The sequence below is a fragment of the Equus caballus genome, chromosome 20 (genome assembly GCF_041296265.1).
Source record: "Equus caballus isolate H_3958 breed thoroughbred chromosome 20, TB-T2T, whole genome shotgun sequence".
Lineage (NCBI taxonomy): Eukaryota > Metazoa > Chordata > Mammalia > Perissodactyla > Equidae > Equus > Equus caballus.
This window is the reverse complement of record NC_091703.1, coordinates 26,903,872-26,922,058: the sequence shown is the minus strand read 5'-3', so window position 1 is coordinate 26,922,058 and position 18,187 is coordinate 26,903,872. Positions and strand designations below refer to the sequence as shown.

The window sequence follows — 18,187 nt, the reverse complement described above, 5'->3', positions numbered from 1 at the left end:
ACTCACTCTCCTGGTCAGGAACTTGATCTCATCTTCTCTTTCAGCTTTTGCAAGACCTGATATAGTGTCCTGCATGCGGTAAGGGTGGGCAACTGCCTAGAAATCTGTATCTTTGATTTAGTTAGCCTCAGCACGAAGCATATATTTCTCATGGTTGATATCTCAGCTCTTGCTGCCATTAGGAACTCCCAAGAACAGAAATTTCTTTCACAGATTTACCTAGAGAGCTGCTAGTGTGTTCCAGGCACTATGGCTTATTGTCTACTAGTTCTGGGTTTTTCTCCCTGTCTCCGTATGTTGTTATCCACCACTCATAAACCATGAAATCTGACGCTGGTTAACTAACTACTCGATGTCCCTGTTCCTTTATCTTTACGGTGTGGATAAAACCAGCACTTGTATCTTAAGTCGTCTGGGGAGGATTTAAAACAGCACCCATGCATATGGACCTCCACGGATAGCCATGTCCTCCATTTTGAAAGGTTTATTCATGACCCCTGCACTGATGACTCTCAAATCCACCTCCCCTGGAGACAGCATCATCAGGCGCCTGCTGTAGAGTTGGGGTTTTAGTGCAAAGGGAAGGGGAACCTCTGAAAAGTTCGACATGAGAAAATGTATGCATTGAAAGTAGTAGGAGGACAGATGCACAGGGAGACAGGAGGCAGGGGTGCCACTTACACTGTATTCTCTTTTTTAATAATGCAATGGCTTCCCACTGTACTTAGAATAAAATTCAAACTCCTTAGCTGTGCCGTGACACTTCACCTGATCTGGCTTTCCCTACGTCTCTAGTCCTGCCCACTCTCTCTGCTATCCATTGGCTTCTCTGAACTTTGGTTCTAGTAGTATCCCAATCCCAATTCCACTCTAGTCCTTTGCCCTTGATGTTCTTTCTCACACTGCCTAGCAAGAGCTCTGGCCATTGTCCAGGGTCCTGGGAGATAACCTAAACCCTTGGAATTTCCTTAGTGATAAGAGGGTCTTTGTCATTTATGGGGATCCTCTTTGACTGCACCTCATAGTTTATTCTCTTGTGGTGGCTCATGTTGAGCACTGGTCATGTCAGAAAGACCAATCATGTGATTAGAGGGTTGGAGCTTTGAGCTATGTGATCTCAGCTTGACTGGGGAGGGGTGGGAGCTGGAGAGTGAGTTCAATCACTATGTAGTCAAAGATTCAATCAATAAAACCTACCTAATGAAGCCTCAGTAGAAAGCATGGACACCAAGGCTTGAGGGTACTTCCTGACTGTCAATACTCCATACATATCACCTGTCCTATTCACTGCTATTTTCCTCAATGCCTAGCAGAGTGCTTGGCTCATGGCTTACAGTTAATGATTGTTGGATGGATGAAAGAATTAACTACAGGTGTGTTGATTCATACTTACAAGAGACTGTCTTGATATAAACCCCAGTACTGATAATTGTACATGCACCTTATCTGTGTCAGATTATTTCAGTCAAAGTCCTGTAAAGTTGCTTAGTAACACTGTAAATTGAAAGGTCTTGGATAATTATACATGTACCTTTGAACTCACGGTATAGAGGGTTTACTTGGGGCCAATATTGGGGTAGCTGGGGAGAAGAAGAAATGATCCCATGAACTGTCTTGGAATGTGTCCTGACATGAAATGTCAGGAATGTGCCTGACTGTTCCTTTCCAGGCCTCTGCAAATGGTCATGTGATTAGGGAAAGCTCTTCATGTCCAGGAATATGTAAGTTTTACTTTCCCTAAAGTTGGGAAACTTGTAATTATGGTAGGATATGCCAAGAGACCTACATTCCAATCTTCCCACTCCCAACTCTCTCCTTGGCCCAGTCTGTTCTCTCCCACACAGGGATCAAAAGGTACCAAGATTAGCCATCAAGGAAAGTACTGCACCATAACCACTGATAATAACAACTCCCAGCCCATTCCAGAAAAATATCAACCAGGTGTCTCTTTAATTCAGGATACCAAAAATCTGAAAAGCTTCCACCAGAAGATCTCGATACAGAACTTATTTTTTCTGTTCTTGGGGTTGATCTAAGCCATAGTCAAACCAGGGAGGGAAGAGAGATCATAGACACTGAGGGTCCCATCACGGAAAGGGCTGAGTTCACTACACCAGGCCTGACGGATGATACCCAGAGAAGAGGAGAAGAGTCCCTGGGAGGCTGTGTCCCTTTTCTCCATACTCTACTCCACCACATCCCCAGCCCCCAAACCCAGGAAAGAGAAGGAAACTCTAGATGATTAAATTCCCCATGCTGATGAGAATGAGGCATCCTGGGAAGAAGAAATAAAAAATAACACTTGGATGACTCCAGACATTTTCTGTTCATTTGAGCTCTGGCTTTCAGTAAGACTCTGCTTCTGTTTGATTCTCAGCACTTTGCTGTGAGGCCCCAGATGGTCTGCTTTCTTCTGAAGTCTCCTGCCTGTCCCATTCTCAGTCTTTGCTCTGACTGCAGGAGAATCTTCATGTCCCTTCAACCAGTTAGTTCATTTCTGCTTTGGGGCTGCTGTGCTCACTGTTCCCCCCGCTCAGCACCTCTTCCCCAGCTTCACAGGGATGGTTCTTCCTTAGTACTCAAGTCTCAGCAAATCCGTTACTTCCTCCAGGAGGCCCTCCCTATCGTTGCCAGCTAAAGTAGTCCCTCCCCACCTCCTAACCATTTCTCTCCATAACATCACCCAGCTTATTTCCATCATGGAACCATACATTGCACACAGTTGACACATTAAAGGTGCTAAATTTGTTGAGAGTGAATGAATAAGTAAAGATATGAATACAAGACTGAGTAAAGGAAGGTAGGGGCCAAACTTTACACTATTTTAATGCTCCCATAGGGACTAGTACATGACTGGGTTCATGTCTAGTTTCAGTACATAATCAAAATATTTGAATGTTGATATATTTGGAAGACACCTTAAAGATAAGGCATGATTTATGAAAAAAGTATGAACGAAAACTGTTTTCCTTAAACAAAGACTGTCACTTTATCGGTTATAGACCTCAATATTTCACTGTGAAATGGGGTAATTCTATTTGCTGTGAGAATGCAAGGATGCAGCATAAGTGAAGTTGTTTTGTAAAGTATAATGAAAGATACAGGAACCCGCTCAAAGCCTTATTTTACAGAATCCTGAAACACTGAGAAGCTGTAACTTGCTGAAGATGAATAAAGCCCATTATCAGCAGCTCTTGTTTCTGACTTGCAGTCTGGTGCTTTTAGTTAAAACTGTTCAAATAAAATTACGACAACACACCAAATATGAAAATAACACGCATATGCATTAATAACCCAGTCTCCCATCTCATCGAATCAGCTATTTCAGTGTTCTTTGATTCCCTGATTCTTTCCAGAATGTTTCCATTTGTAAATGCAGTAATAAAATTTTGAACTTTTTAAGTACTTTTTTTTTTAGCTCTGTCATAATTGGATACTGAATTATGTAAAGTCCAAAATACTACCATTTCAGCCATCATTTTAAATGCCTGACTCAGTTCCAGGATCCTCTATCCTGGCTCTCAAAATATGTTTTGCAGATTTCTGGGGGACTCTGTTACACTTTCATGGAGTCCACAGGGTTAATATTATTTCCATAATAATAATAATAATACACTATTTCTTGTGTTGGCTCTCATTCCCCTACTGTGTACAGTGAAGTTTTCTAGAGTCCAAAGGAGCTGTGATACCCAACACTGAACACAGAGGCAGATCAGAGGATGTAGCCATCTTCTAGTCAGCCAGACATTAGACTTTGCATTAAAGAATGTCACACATCTCAGTAAAATTTATTTTGTTTTGGAAACAACAGTTATTTTTCATAAAGCTTGTTTTCTATATTGACCTATAATTGGTTTATTATTACTATTTTAATAAAAGTTAATAAATACATTTTTAAAATTTCTCAGTTTCAATCTTTAATGTGATAAATATTGACAGATATAACCAAAAAGAGCAAAAGCTCTTTGGAGTCCCCAACAAATTTTCAGGGCCTAAAGGCAGCCTGAGGCTAAAAAGCTGGAACCCATTGCTCTCCCCAGTGAACCTGAACCTTGTGATCCTCTTGGTCCGGTATCCACCTGCTCAGCTGGGACCTAAAACCTTAGACCATACTCGTAACTGAGTATTGACTCCCTGTTTATTGCAGAGACACTTGAGCCAGGCCAGATCCAGGTGTGTCTTCATCCTTCATTCTTCTTTGCCCCAGTTCTAGTCCTGGGGAGCTTTACTGTGTGGTCTGAAAACCTTGGGGGTGGGTTGGAAATGGACCGGCAGCTCCTGTGACCCCTTAGCTGTAATGATGGAGCTTAACAAAGCCCACAGCCTTGGCCCTGTCTCACCCCTCTTGTCCTGCTTCTTCTATTTCTGATCTGCATCTTTGGTTTCCCCCTACCTCTCATATTCTAGTGAATCCTGTTGTTCTCACCCTGAGTCCACAGTGTCTGATGTCAACTTGAGTATCAGGCTGAATATGTCACTCTGATGTTAAAGTGCCAGGTTTTCTGCCTGTCACTTTCTTACAGTTTCTTTGTGGTTGGCAGCCATGTGACAGCACTAGTTGCTCTGAAACTGGACCCTGTCCCATAGTTACAAGGAAATGAGTTACTAATGCAACAGCACAATGAGGAAGAGAAGGAGCTGGTGCCTGAAGAGGCTGTCAAGAGGGTCTCTGGAGGATGTAAAAGGGAAGGAGGGCCAGTTTTCCTCGATAGGGTGCTGTGCTGTGGTAGTAGAGATAGCCAGGGCTTCTCTATTTGGCTCTGAGACAAGGACATTGGTTCTGGTGGCTGCCATGGGTCCCAGCCCTGTGAAAGATCAGGCCACCCTCAGCTACTGTGACCCCCTGAACCCCTGAGAAGACTTGGCAGAAGGAGAGGCTACAGACATCAGACCCCAGCCTGAAGAAGGGTCTAAGAGGCCCAGAGAATGGTGAAGGGGGACATGTGTAGATGTGTGATCTGTCCCCATGTTATAGAAGGAAACATCTCCAGCTCCATCATCCAGGAAGATGCCCCCCTGGTGAAGGTGCTCTGTCAGGGGAGAATCTTATCTGGAGAGAACAGGTTTCCAAACATATCTAAGGTGAAGAAGCCATTCTGAAGAACCAGTAGGGCCTCCCCTTTCCTCTCAACACTGTCTCTACAAACCCCACAGCCCACACTACCATGTTTTCCACCTCTACCTCACAGTAATGTCTCCCTGAGGAGAAGCTTTCCAGGCCCAGGACACAAGGCTGACAGTCAAATCTCCCTGGGTTATCAGGCACATTCTGCCTGGAGGGGCCCCATCCTATGCTTCTCCAGTCGTCTGACAGCATTTATCACCGTCTGATATAATCCACAGTTTAATGAATCCACAGTTTCACCCTTTGTTTTAATTACTTCATTTATTGCACTCTGCTGTGTTAGAATGTGAGTCCCATGAGGGCGGGGATCTACATGTATTTTGTTCAGTGATTTGTCTTCAGTTTCTAGAACAGTGCCTTGAACACATGTGATGCATGTTAAATGTTTGTTGAATGAATTCATGAATGTCTGTGGATAGAGAATTTCCCTGCTCTGGCCCTTGGGAAACCTCATGGGCAGGAAGGGAGGGTTTCAGTAGGCAGCACCTCTGGGTGTAAATAGACAGCTCCCTATATCACTCTCATGTTTTATGATTCTTCTAAATGTTAAAAATTGAGGCAGGATAAGGACCATAAAAGGGAAAAAACAATCAGATTTACTCTCAGAGAAGAGGATAATATCCATGTGTTTTGAGACTATTTGATTTTTCCCTGTGTGAAGATGAGCCCACCCGAATCACTAAAGACATATTTCATGTGTTAGAAATGGACCTTTGTGTGTGGTGGATATGGAACTTATGTTTGTAGGCACTAACAGGAGGAGATCTTTTACAATAGAGCCAAATGGAAGTACGAATGGAAAGAAAACGAGATCCACTCTAACTTTTTAGTACCTCTTAAACTCAAGTCTAAGATCCAAGACCAAATCATATTATTTTCAGGTTTTGAGAGGCAGTGCTGCCAGTGACTGATGGGCGTGTCTTACATTTTACAGAACAGTCTTATTTGGAGTGTTGCTGAGCAGTTTCCTTCACCCTCTGAGCCTTATTTGCACTACATTTGTATTTTCATGTGTATTTATCTCTACTCTGTCCACAGGATACTGTATTCTCCGAGGTTAGACTCTGGATAGGCTGTGAATGCTGTTTCTATAAGGTATCTTGGGGACAATCTCATCCTATCTGTGGCCTAGGGTCTCCCAAGACACTTTATTACCATCTTGAGATAGTGATGAAAGCTCCTAGGGCTTTGATGTGACCTTGGCTGATGGAACTTGATTACTTTCCAAGATTGAATTTATGCTCTGTAGTAAGCATTGCTGGTTACCTGTGCAATATGTATTCCCTGTTTCTTCTTAGTAATCAAATCCAATTCTGGGGGAGTCTTGTAATGTATCCATCCCCTTATAGATAGGAGAGACCAAGGGGCTAAATTTGAGCCAATGATTTGTAGGTGGAAGTTATTGGGCTGTGTTTCTCAAGAGAGGTTCATTCTCTTCCTACTTCCTCCTTCCTTTTGCCTAGAACATGGTCCTTGGAGCTGGAGTGCAGGGACCCTTCCATGACCATGAGGAAAGCTTGAGAAAGGAAGCCACATGCTGAGATGGCAGAGAACAAATACAGAAGGAGGCGGGGGCATGGATGCACCTCTGAGCTGCCAGACCAGCTCTGGACTGATCCCTTCTGAATTCATTTTACGTGAAAGGAGAACAAAATCTTGTTCTGTTGAAGTCAGTGTACTTCTGGCCTCTGTTATCAGCAACAAAATACAATTCTTCCCTCCTCAACCCCTACTATCAATTGTATATCATGAAACTTTACAAATATACAGCAAAGTTAAAAGATGTTTTTCAATGAGCAACAAATATACCTACTATCTAGATTCTACTGTGGATATTTTACTCGGCTTCCTTTATTATAAGCTATAGTTCTGTTCACCCCCTTATCCATTCTTACTTATGTATTTATTTTTTTCAATCCTTTATTTATTTATTTATTTATTTACAATAAATCCAAAGACATCACCATGGTCTTGGACACTTTCCATGATGTGGCCCAGGCTTATCTCTTGCACCACATCTCTTCTCATCTCTAGGCCCACTCACACTCTCAACTGCCGCTTCCAGGCACACAGACCTCCTTTCAGTTCTGCAGACATTCTGCATCTTTCCTACTTTAGGATCATTGTGTTTGACCTGCCCCTGGAACACAGGATGCTGAGGGTCTTTACATGCTGATTCTTTCCTATCCATTGTATCTTGCCTTAAATATTGTCTCCTTGGAAGAACCTTCCCTGACATCCCCTCTATTAAGCTTGATCCCTTATTTCTTTTTTCTAGAATCTGGTTAGATTTCCTTATGGCCAGTGTATGAAAAGCTCTTAGTAAATAGATATTGCATAACTGAGGGCATAACAAGAGAAAAACAAAACATTAAAATGCATTATCTGAAGCAGAGCGATGCAGAGGGAGTAGAAGATGGAGTACAGGGCCTCTTAGAAGGAAGAACTGACAGGATTGCCTAGCCGATTAGAATGGGATGATAAAGAAAGTGCAGTCCTGGATGTTTGAAGTTCTTGCTGGGCAATTGAGTAGATAATGGTGCCATTAGTATAAATTTGAAAGAAGGGAAAAGAGCAAGAGTGTATTGGATGGGTTGGGAGAATATTGAATTTAACTTGTTCTGAGTTGTCAAGGGACAATCCAGACAGACAAATTCTAGGGTGCTGGTGGAAGTGGAGCTTGAGAAAGAAATGGAGATATGAATGTGAGAGTACTCCAAATGTAGGTTTCCCAAGGAGCATGTGAAGGGTGACAAGTGGACTCAGGAAACCCTTGGTAACACCTACCCTTAGGAGATAAACAGAAAAGAAGGGTCAGCCTCTCTTGAGTCAGAATTAATCATTTGTATGACCTTGAACAAGCTACTTGAAATTACCAGGCCTTTTTCATGTTAAGGATAAGGGATCAGAGTAGGTCTATTCCAACCCTACAGCATATGAGCAGGGAAGGAAGCATAGCCTGTGGCACCAGACTCTCTGGGTTTGTATCTTACTGTCACCACCTCTTAGGTATATGATTGGGAGCAAGGTTTTTGCTCTTTTTATGGATTAATTTCCTCCATTGTAAATGGGCCTAATAATAGCACTTATCTCTTAGAGCTGTTGTAAGGATCAGAAAATGGAAGAATACATAGAACAGTCAGACCTGTGCCTCGTGCATTGTAGTAGCTGCTGAATAAATGTTAACTATCTAAAAAGACAATTTACAGGATTATTTATCCCTCATTTCTAGGGTTTTCCATAGGGGAACCAATTATGAAGTGGTGCCTCTGCTCTGAGGAGAGAGTGCTTATATAGACAGAGTTGCCATGTCTCCTCTAAGATGCATATAACCCACTTGAGACTGAATGCCATTTTAATGGAGGCTTCTTAGTTGTATCTTTAGGCCTATGGTGCTGAAAATGTTGAAGAGTAGAAAAATCCAAGAGAGAAAGTGGGTGGGATGGGCTTTAAGAAGGGGAAAAAAGTCTAAACTGCTGGAAAGAAAAAGGTTCAGGTGCTGAACAGGGATGGGGCAGAACTTGGTCATGTTGCTGCATGGGTCTCCTCTGGATCTCCATCCATGGCCAACCCAGTTAGGCCACTATTTGGAGCTGGAAGATGGAGAAAGAACACTAAGATCTTTCGTTATGGACTTTTGGTACTGAGACCTTGGGAATTAGACAACCATTCAACAGCATAGGGCTGTTCTCTAATGTGCTTTTCTCTAATGTGCAATAGAAGAAAGAGAAGTGAGCACTCGCTGGCCAGAGCCAGACATTTCTCGGCCTTTTCTGTGCTCTGGCTGCCTTCCTTTCCTGTACTTGATGCCCTCCTCCCTCCTCTCCAGCACTTGTCCGGCTGTCTTTCATTATGTTCATCACAAGGATAGTGTCCAGAGAGAAGGAGACCAGAGAAAATGGACTCTTCTATTTCCCCTTCTTGCTCCTTGAGCATGGGCTTGGACTCCACTGCCAGCTCTTTACTAATCTCTTCTCATTCCCTAAATTAGGAGGATTCATGTCTCAGTATCTGAAAGGCACCAGCAGGTGCAAACTCATGTGAAGGCTGCCATTATATGGGACACAGCCCTGGACATAAGACAGAACTATGGTGGATTCACCCTGCTCTTCACAGTGATCATGGTCCACTCACTCTCCTTGTCAGAAATTTGATCTTATCTTCTCTTTCATCTTTTCCATGATCTAGTGCAGTGTCCTACATGCACTGTGTGGCAAAATGCCTGGAAATCTGTCTCTTTGACTTAGTTAACCTTAGCAGGAAGCATCTATTTCTCCTGGTTAATATGTCACTTCTTGCTGCCGTTAGAACCTCCCAGGAACATAAATTTGTTTTATAGCTTTACCCAGGGAGCTGCTCGTGTATTGCAGACACTTTGGCTTATCATCTACTAGCTTACAGCTTTTGTCTCTATCACCATAGGTTGTTCACAACTCATTAGGCATGAAATCCAAAGCTGCTTAACTAACTGCTTCGTGTCTCTATTTCCTCATTGGCAGGGTGGGGATAAAACCAACAATTGCTTCTTAAGTCATCTGGGGAGGACTTAGAACAGCACCTGTGCATATTAACCCTCCATGAATGTCATTATCCTCCATTTTGAAAGATTCATTCATGACCCCTGCACTGTTGATTCCCTAAACTACCTCCCCAGGAGACAGCATCATCAGTTGTCTGCTGTGGGGTTGTGGTTTTACTCCAAAGGTGAAGAGTAACTTCTGAAATGTTTGGCATGAGAAAACATGTGCATTGAAAATAGTAGTACTCTTACCAAACCAAAGTGAGTTCTCTTCCTGGTGAGTTAAAATCAGACTCCCCATCAGAAGTAGTTGTCACAGAAAGTAAAGTATAGTTGTAACAGATAGGAGACCATGTGGAATCATTTCTAAAGCTGTGGTTCTCCTGGAGCACGGGAAAGCAGGGACCTTTTATGGCAGATGGGGAATGAATATTCAAAAGGGAAAGGTGGGTATTTTCTCAGTTGGCACCTATTGGCTCATCTGTGCAGTTGCTGCTCTTGAAGTGGAGCTCAGTCTGGTTCAGAGTGGTTGGTGATTCCATACCTTAACAACAAAAAACCCTAATTTGGATAAATAGTTAAATGTTTCCAAACACTCCCTTGAGTTTCTCCGGGTAATTAGTGCGGGGGGAGATGGGAGACAGGGACACCATTTACATTGTATTCCCTTGTTCAAAGTCAGGCAATTGTTACCAAACCAGATTTGCTTTGCCTGCTGCATGATTTTTCCAATCACTGAGACAAGGAGTTTGCAAAGAGAAAGGATTTAATCACAAAGCAGCCAACTGAGGAGGTGGGAAAATCAATCTCAGATCCATCTCCCCAAATATGGGAACACAAGGATATTTATGGGGTAGTAGGCAAGGAGGTTTGAAGGTTTGAAGGAGGTTTGAAGGATGATTGGAGGTAAAGAGAAGTGAGGTACCTGATGATCTGCGCAAGCGTAGTCAAGTTTCACGCGTCTTCATAGGATGCATGTTCACAAAATGGCGGTGTTATAGCAATCTGAGTGTGGACTTTCTAGCTCATTGAGATTAGAATGTTCATTGTCCAGTAATTTCTGAAGGCCCAGTTGATGGGTTGGTGGTCTCAACCGGACTGTACTGGACAAGGGGTCTCATTTCCTGAAAAATTACTCTTTATTACTCTGTTGATAAAATGGGGTTAGTTGAACTGGTCCTGGAGTGCCCAAGGTTACAGAATGGCTTCCCATTATACTTAGAATAAACGATAAACTCCTTCAATGTGCCATGAGTCCCCACCTGATCTGGCTTTCCCTATTTCTCTAGTCCTGTCCACTCTCTCTCCTGCCATCCTTTGGCTACTCTGACATTTTTGTTCTGGTTGTGTCCCAAACCCAATTCCACTCTAGTCCTTTGCCCTTGATGTTCTTTCTCGTACTGTGTAGTAAGAGATCTGGCTTTTGTCCAGGTTCCTGTGAGTTAACCTAAACCCTTGGAATTTCCTGAGTGATAAGAGGGTCTTTGTTATTCTTGGGGAGCCCCTTGGATTGCATCTCATAGTTTGTTCTCTTGAGGTGACTCATGGTGAGGGCTGGTCATGTCAGAAAGACCAATCAAGTGATTAGAGGGTTGGGGCTTTGAGCTATGTGGTCTCAGCTTGACTGGGGAGAGGATGGGGCCTGCAGAATTAATGATTCAATCAATCAAACCTACATAATGAAGCCTCAATAGAAAGTATGGACACCAAGGCTTGGGGTGCTCCCTGGTTGGCAATACCCCACTCATATCACTTGTCCTATTAGCTCCTATTTTCCTCAATGGCCAGCACAGTGCTTGGCTCATGGCCAACAGTCAATGATTGTTGGATGGAACAAAGAATAAGCTACAGGTGTGTTGATTCATATTTACAAGAGACTACTTGGACATAAGCATAAGTTTATTTTGTGATAATTGTACATGCACCTTATCTGTGTTAGATTATTTCAGTCTCTGGATGCCAAAGTCCTGTAAAGTTGCTTAGTAACACTGTAAATTGAAAGGTGTGGGATATTTATACATGTACTCATTTCCTTAAGATATAAAAGGGCTCGTTTGGGGCCAAGCATTGGGAAGTCTGGGGAAAAGAATAGATGTTCCTGTGAACTGGCCTGGCAGGAACATGCTTGACTAGTCCTTGTCAGGCATGTGCAAATGGTCATGTGGTTAGGGAAAGCTCTTCATGCCCAGGAAAATATAAGTTTCACTTTCCCCAAAGTGGGGAAAACTTGTAATTATGGTAGGGTATGCCAAGAAGACCTGCATTCCAATCTGCCCACTCCAAACTCTCTCCATGGCCCAACCTGCTCTCTCCAACACAGGGATCAAAAAGTACCAAGATTAGCCATCAAGAAAACCACTTCCCAATAACCATTGATTATAAAAACTCCCAGCCCAACCCAGAAAAAGATAAACCAAGTGTCTCTTTAATCTAGGATGCCAAAAATCTGAAAAACTTCCATCAGAAGATCTTGATTCCAATTATTTTTTCTCCTCTTAGGGTTGATCTAAGCCATAGTCAAAGCCAAGAGGGCAGATGGCATCACAGATACTGAGGATCCCATGATGGAGAGGGCCAAGATTGCTACACTAGGCCTGACTGATGACACCCAGAGAAGCAGAGAAGAATTGCTGGGGACTGTGCCCCTTTTCTCCAAACTCTACTCCACCATGCTCCCAGCCCCTAAACCCAGGAAAGAGAAGGAAACTCTAAGTAATTAAATTCCCCGTGCTGATGAGAATGAGGAATCCTGGGAAGAAGAAATAAAAATAACACTTGGGTGACTCCAGACAGTTTCTGTTCATTTGCGCTTTGGTTTTTAGTAAGACTCTGCTTCTGTTTGATTCTCAGCACTTTGCTGTGAGGCTCCAGATGGCCTGTTTTCTACTGAAGTCTCCTGCCTGTTCCCTTCACAGTCTTTGCTCTGACTGCAGGGGACTCTTCCTGTCTCGTCAACTAGTTAGTTCACTTCTTTGGGGCTGCTGTGCTGTCTGTTCCCCCTGCTCAGCACCTCTTCCTCAGCTCTCACAGGGCTGGTTCTTCCTTAGTCCTCAAGTCTCAGAAAAACCATCACCTCCTCCAGGAGGCCCTCTCTAACTTTGCCAGCTAAAGTAGTCCCCCTACCCATTTCTCTCCATAATATCTCTCTGCTTATTTCCCTCATGGCACTGCACATTGCACATGATTGACATATTAAAGGTCCTAAATTTGTTGAGAGTGAATGAATAAGTAACAACATGAACACAAGACTGAGTAAAGGAAGGTAGGGACCAAGTTTTATACTATTTTAATGCCCCCATAGTGGCTAGTACAGGATTGGGTTCATGTCGAGTTTCAATAAAGACTTGAAATATTTGAATGTTGGAATATTTGAAAGACACCTTAAAGATGAGGCATGATATATCCAAAAAGTATGAATGAAAGCTATATTTTCCTTAAACAAAAAACATCACTTTATCATTGTGATAGACTTCAGTGTATCACTGTGAAATGGGTAAGTATATTTGCTGTGAGAATGCAAGGATACAGCAAAAGTGAAAGTGTTCTGTAAACTATAATAAAAGATACAAGAACTCACTCAAAGCCTTATTTTAGAGAATCCAGAAACACTGAGAAGCTGTAACTTGCTTAAAATGAATAAAGCCTGTTTTCAGCAGCTCTCGTTTCCCAACTCGTAGTCTGGTGCTTTTAGTCAAAACTGTTCAAATAATATTACAACAACATACCAAAAATAAAAACAACACATACATACACACAGTAATAACCCAGTCTTTCCTCTTATGAAATCAGCTATTTCTATGTTCCTGATTCTTTCCAGAATGTATCCATTTGTAAGTGCAGTAATAAAAATTTGGATACTTTAAATACGTTTTTTTCAGCCTAGTTTTACAATTGGGGACTGAATTATGTAAAGTCCAGTATCCGACCTTTAAGCCATCATTTTAGATGCCTGACTTAGTTCCAGGATCCTCCATCCTGGCTCTCGAAATATGTCTTGAAGATTTCTAAGGGGCTCTGTTACACTTTCGAGGAGTCCACAAGTTAACACTATTTCTATAATAACAATACTATTAAGATATTATTTGTTGTGTTTTTTATCATTCTCCCACGCGTGTACAGTGAAGTTTGCTAGAGCCTGCATGACCTGTGATACCCCAACATTGAATACAGAAGCAGATATGAAGATGTAGCCATCTTTTAGTCAGCCAGACATTAGATTTTTGTGTTAAAGAATACCATACTTCTCAATAAAGTTTGCTTTGCATTAGCAGCAATAGTTATTTTTCATAAAATATGTTTTTACGTTAACAATAATTGGCTTATTATTACTATTATAATGTAAATTAATAAATATATATTTTTAATTTCTCAATTTCAATCTCTAATGCCATATATATTGTCAGATATAACCCAAATGAGTAGAAGCTCTTTGAGGTCCTCAATAATTTTAAGTTTTCAAAGGCAGCCTCGGCCAAAAAAGATGGAAACTGTTGCTCTCCCCACCAAACCAAACTTGTGATCCACTTGGTCCAGTATTCATCTGCTCAGCTGGGACTTTAAACCATAGTCCCTACTCAGTAACTAAGTACTGACTGCTTGTTTATTGCACAGACACCTGAACCAGGTGAGATCCAGATGGGTCCTCATCCTTCATCCTTCTTCATCCCAGTTCTTGGCCTACAGAGCTTTCTGAGAAGCTGATGGGAGCTAGTAGCATGCTCTCCACCTGAAACCAGTGCAAATAGTTGAGGAGGTGGAAGAAAAGAAGGGAGCCTGGCAGGGAGAAATGCAGGGCAGCTGCTGGCTCCATAAGCACCAAAGATGAGTCACCCAGGAGCTTCAGCAGGCAGCACCTCTGGCTGTAGATAGACACCCACCCATAACACTCTCCATGTTTTATGATTCTTCTAAATGTTTAAAAATTGCTACAGGATAAGGACCATAACAGGTCCATAACATTTTCCCTTGTGACAAGGAAAGAGGCTGCAGCCTCCAGCCTTTCAGGACCCAGGACCATTCCACCCCACACCCCTACCTCCCCATTTACACTCCAGCCTCCAAAATGACTGTTGAGGATTCTGCATCCACACAATGAGGCTCCAGAGGGCAGGGAACTAACCTGGAACGAAAATCACAGTTTCCTACTCTTGGCCAAGCAGGGTGTTATTGATGGAGCAGGACACATTCCTCACAGAGTGGTCCGTGATGCTCACAGCCATGGTGACCATGAAGAGGCTGCCTGCACTTACAGTGTAAGCGTCCCCCAGGGCTAATATGATCTCACCATAAGGGTCTCTCCAAACTGCTCGGGGCTCTGGGTACCACTCTACAGATGTGCACTCCAGCCAGATGCCCCCATCCTCCTGGCCCTTCATTTCAATGAGGGGCTTAGAGACCAGACTTGAGGAGAGAGACCAGGGCTCAGATAAAAAGGCAATGGTGTCTTAGCAAGAGTGTCTTAGCAGTGAAAGCCAAGGGAAGCGGGGAGAGAGCAAGTGTCCAGAGCCCAGAGAAACTGATTATGCATAGTCCATGCATCCTTGCTGTACCCCTTCTGTGAAGGGAGGAATGAAGGAAAGAAGAGAGGGATGAGGAAAGAAGGAAGAAGATAGGAAGGACAAAAGGAAGGAAGAAAACCTTGACATTGGAGAATGTAGAGAGACCAAAACGCCAAATACAATGGTGAGATCTCTAAGGACAAAGGATGACATTGCACTTTTCTTTGTGCTCCACCTACAGGCCCCATCACAGTACCAAGCTTCTGCTGCTAATAAGTGTTTGTTGATTGATTCATTCAGCTAAAAGTTTTAATGTTCTCACTTCTGTGTGGGTGTGTCCACTCTGACCAGGAACAAGCAGGTGGAAGACTCCGCTTTTGGCCCTGGTAGAGCTTCTCAGTAGCCTTGGTTTCCTGAAACTCTAGGTTAATACGATAAGGACAGAAACCTGCCCGGCAGGCAGAATCTTATGAAACTTTTTAACCTCAAGACCATGATCCCAGCAAACTAACATGTGTGAGGAATAGGCACTGCTCTTTGTTGTTGTCAGTAGTGGTTATGTGGATTATAATTCACAATATCAGTAATCTGTACAGTAATGAGTTTTTCTGTACGTGTATTGTATTTCCTAAGAAAAAAATGTCTAATTCTAATACACGTTACTGAGGAAGACTCTCAGAGATCTCTAAGAAGTAAGCATAAGAATAACCTGTAGGGATTCAACATTCTCCCTGTTCAAGGCTACAGCTGAGTTCTGTGTGCTTCTCAAGGGTTGATGCCCACAGCCGAGCAGGGCAAACCCACTCATCTGGCCCTTGGGCAGGAGGAAGCCACCCTCCCTGTGTAAATGGGACTCCAGGCAAATATCTGCTGCACTGCCATGGGCATGGGGTTCGGAGAGAAACTTTACCCAAGTGTCACACTGTGAAAATGAACAGAAAAAATGAAATGACACATTTGCCACCATCAGGAGCATGATGGCCTCATCTTAGGATTTCCCTTTTAGGAAATAACAATGGTAGATGCCATTTTCATGGGCTGTGACATTGTGGATGATCAGCGCCAGGCTCCCCTTGCTGATCTCTTCTTTCACAAAGGTTGTCCTTCCTCAGTACTCCTCCATCTGTGCCTCTGTCCTCTGTTGCCCGCCCTTATACACAAGCACTGCGGGGGAGAACTGACACCGGAACCACCACATTTCCATGTCTTCAGCGCTTTTCTCAGGTGACAGGTGGCAGCAGAACATGCTGTTCCTCCCATCATGGCTGGATGGATCAGCTGTTCCCAAGACAGTAAACTGCTCTGTTCAACAAAGGGGTAGAATCACACAGGGGCCTCAGCCACCAAATATCGAAGGCAGGAAAGGAAGTGCATATTCCAGGGCACGGACAGATTCCTTCTCTATTTCTAATATGTTCTTGCAGACATATTCTTTCTGAGGCCACAGGGGCTTCCTGGGCTGAGGATTCTGGGAGCCAGTAGCTGTGGCTGGTCAGCAGCAATAGATACCTAGTAGGAATATCTATTGAGGCTGCTAATGCTTCCTGAACAAAACACTGAGAAGCAGACACTGAGCGCCCCCTACTGACGCTGTGCTCACAGAGGTTTCCTTCCATTCCCCAATCTAGCACAGAGCCTGGAGCAGAGTATATGAGCTGTCCAATATGGTAGCCACTAGCTGGTCCCAATGGAAATGGGTGGTAAATGTAAAAGAAACACAGACAATTTTGAAAATCTAGCATAAAAACTATTAAATATGTTATTGTTAATATTATAAAATAAAATCTAGATGACAGTATTTTGAGTTTGGGGTTAAAATATATTATTAAAATTTTTTTCATCAATTTCTTTTTAATATTTTTGCTTTTTTCTGTTTATGTTTTATTTTTTTTGTTTTTTTGTGAGGACGATTGGCCTTGAGTTAACATCTGTTACCAAACTTCCTCTGTTTTTTGTTTTTTTTGCTTGAGGAAGGCTGTCTCTGAGCTAACATTGGTGCCAATCTTCCACTATTTTATGTGAGATGCCACCACAGTGTGGCTTGACGAGCTGTACTAGGTCTGTGCTTGGGATCAGAACCTGTGAACCGTGGGCATCTGAAGTCTAGTGCAGGAAATTAACCACTATGGCAATGGCTGGCCCATTAACCTTTTTAAATTTAAGTAAAAATTTCAAAATTGTATATTCAGCTTCCTTTTGTAGCTCTCATTGCATTTCCACGGGATGGCGCTGGTATAAATTCAATGAGCACGTGCAGAAGGAAAGAATGAGTGAACACAGCTGCAGCACTTCTTCAGACTGCAGTGTTTTGCAGACTGAAGTGTTGATTTTCCTTTCTGAGAAGCTGATGGGAGCTAGTGGCATGCACTCCACCTGAAACCAGTGCAAATAGTTGAGGAGGTGGAAGAAAAGAAGGGAGCCTGGCAGGGAGAAATGCAGGGCAGCCGCTGGCTCCATAAGCACCAAAGATGAGTCACCCAGGAGCGGCAGGGACCAGAGACCTAGAGGCACAGACAGAGAAATCAGCCAAGGAGACTTGACACTAGTTCTGATCTAGGTCAAACCTTCCTGTGACCTGTGTTGGGATCATCAACGCTCCACCTTCGGTCTTGGGCAGCCCCCTTCCCCTTCAGGTTCAGTTTTCTCCCAATAGATTGATTCATTCAACATTCCATGGAATAAGCCAACAATACAAGGATGAGGGAGACAGTTTTCCACCTTCCTTGGCTCACTTCTCTGGCCAGAATTGAATTTCTCCAGTTGTCACTTCATATTCTTCCATACCCTTCCATCCTTCCCTTCCTTCTCTCTGGAAATCAGGCTTTACTACCTGAGGTAAAGATTTTGGTGGAAAGTCTCCCCTCCTAGAAGGTTCCCCTGTCCTGTATAAATGATATAAGTACTATACCTGCCCCTGCCTCAGTTTCCACATTCTTGAAATGAGACTACCTCACAGGGTTGTAGTGAGGATTAAAACAGGGAAATGCACCTAAATAATTTAGCACAGCACCCAGTACATTTTGTTACCAATGGATTTTAGTCATT

At 43.0% G+C, this 18,187-nt stretch overlaps 1 protein-coding gene and 1 pseudogene across 3 annotated transcripts in view; both read right to left on the bottom strand.

Moving 5' to 3' along the window:
- Positions 1-18,187, bottom strand: part of LOC100068447 (butyrophilin subfamily 3 member A3) — an 89,013-nt gene that overhangs the window by 59,807 nt on the left and 11,019 nt on the right. The gene's annotated exons all lie outside the window — the stretch shown is intronic.
- LOC138915093 (butyrophilin subfamily 2 member A2-like) lies at positions 2,676-17,599 on the bottom strand (annotated as a pseudogene).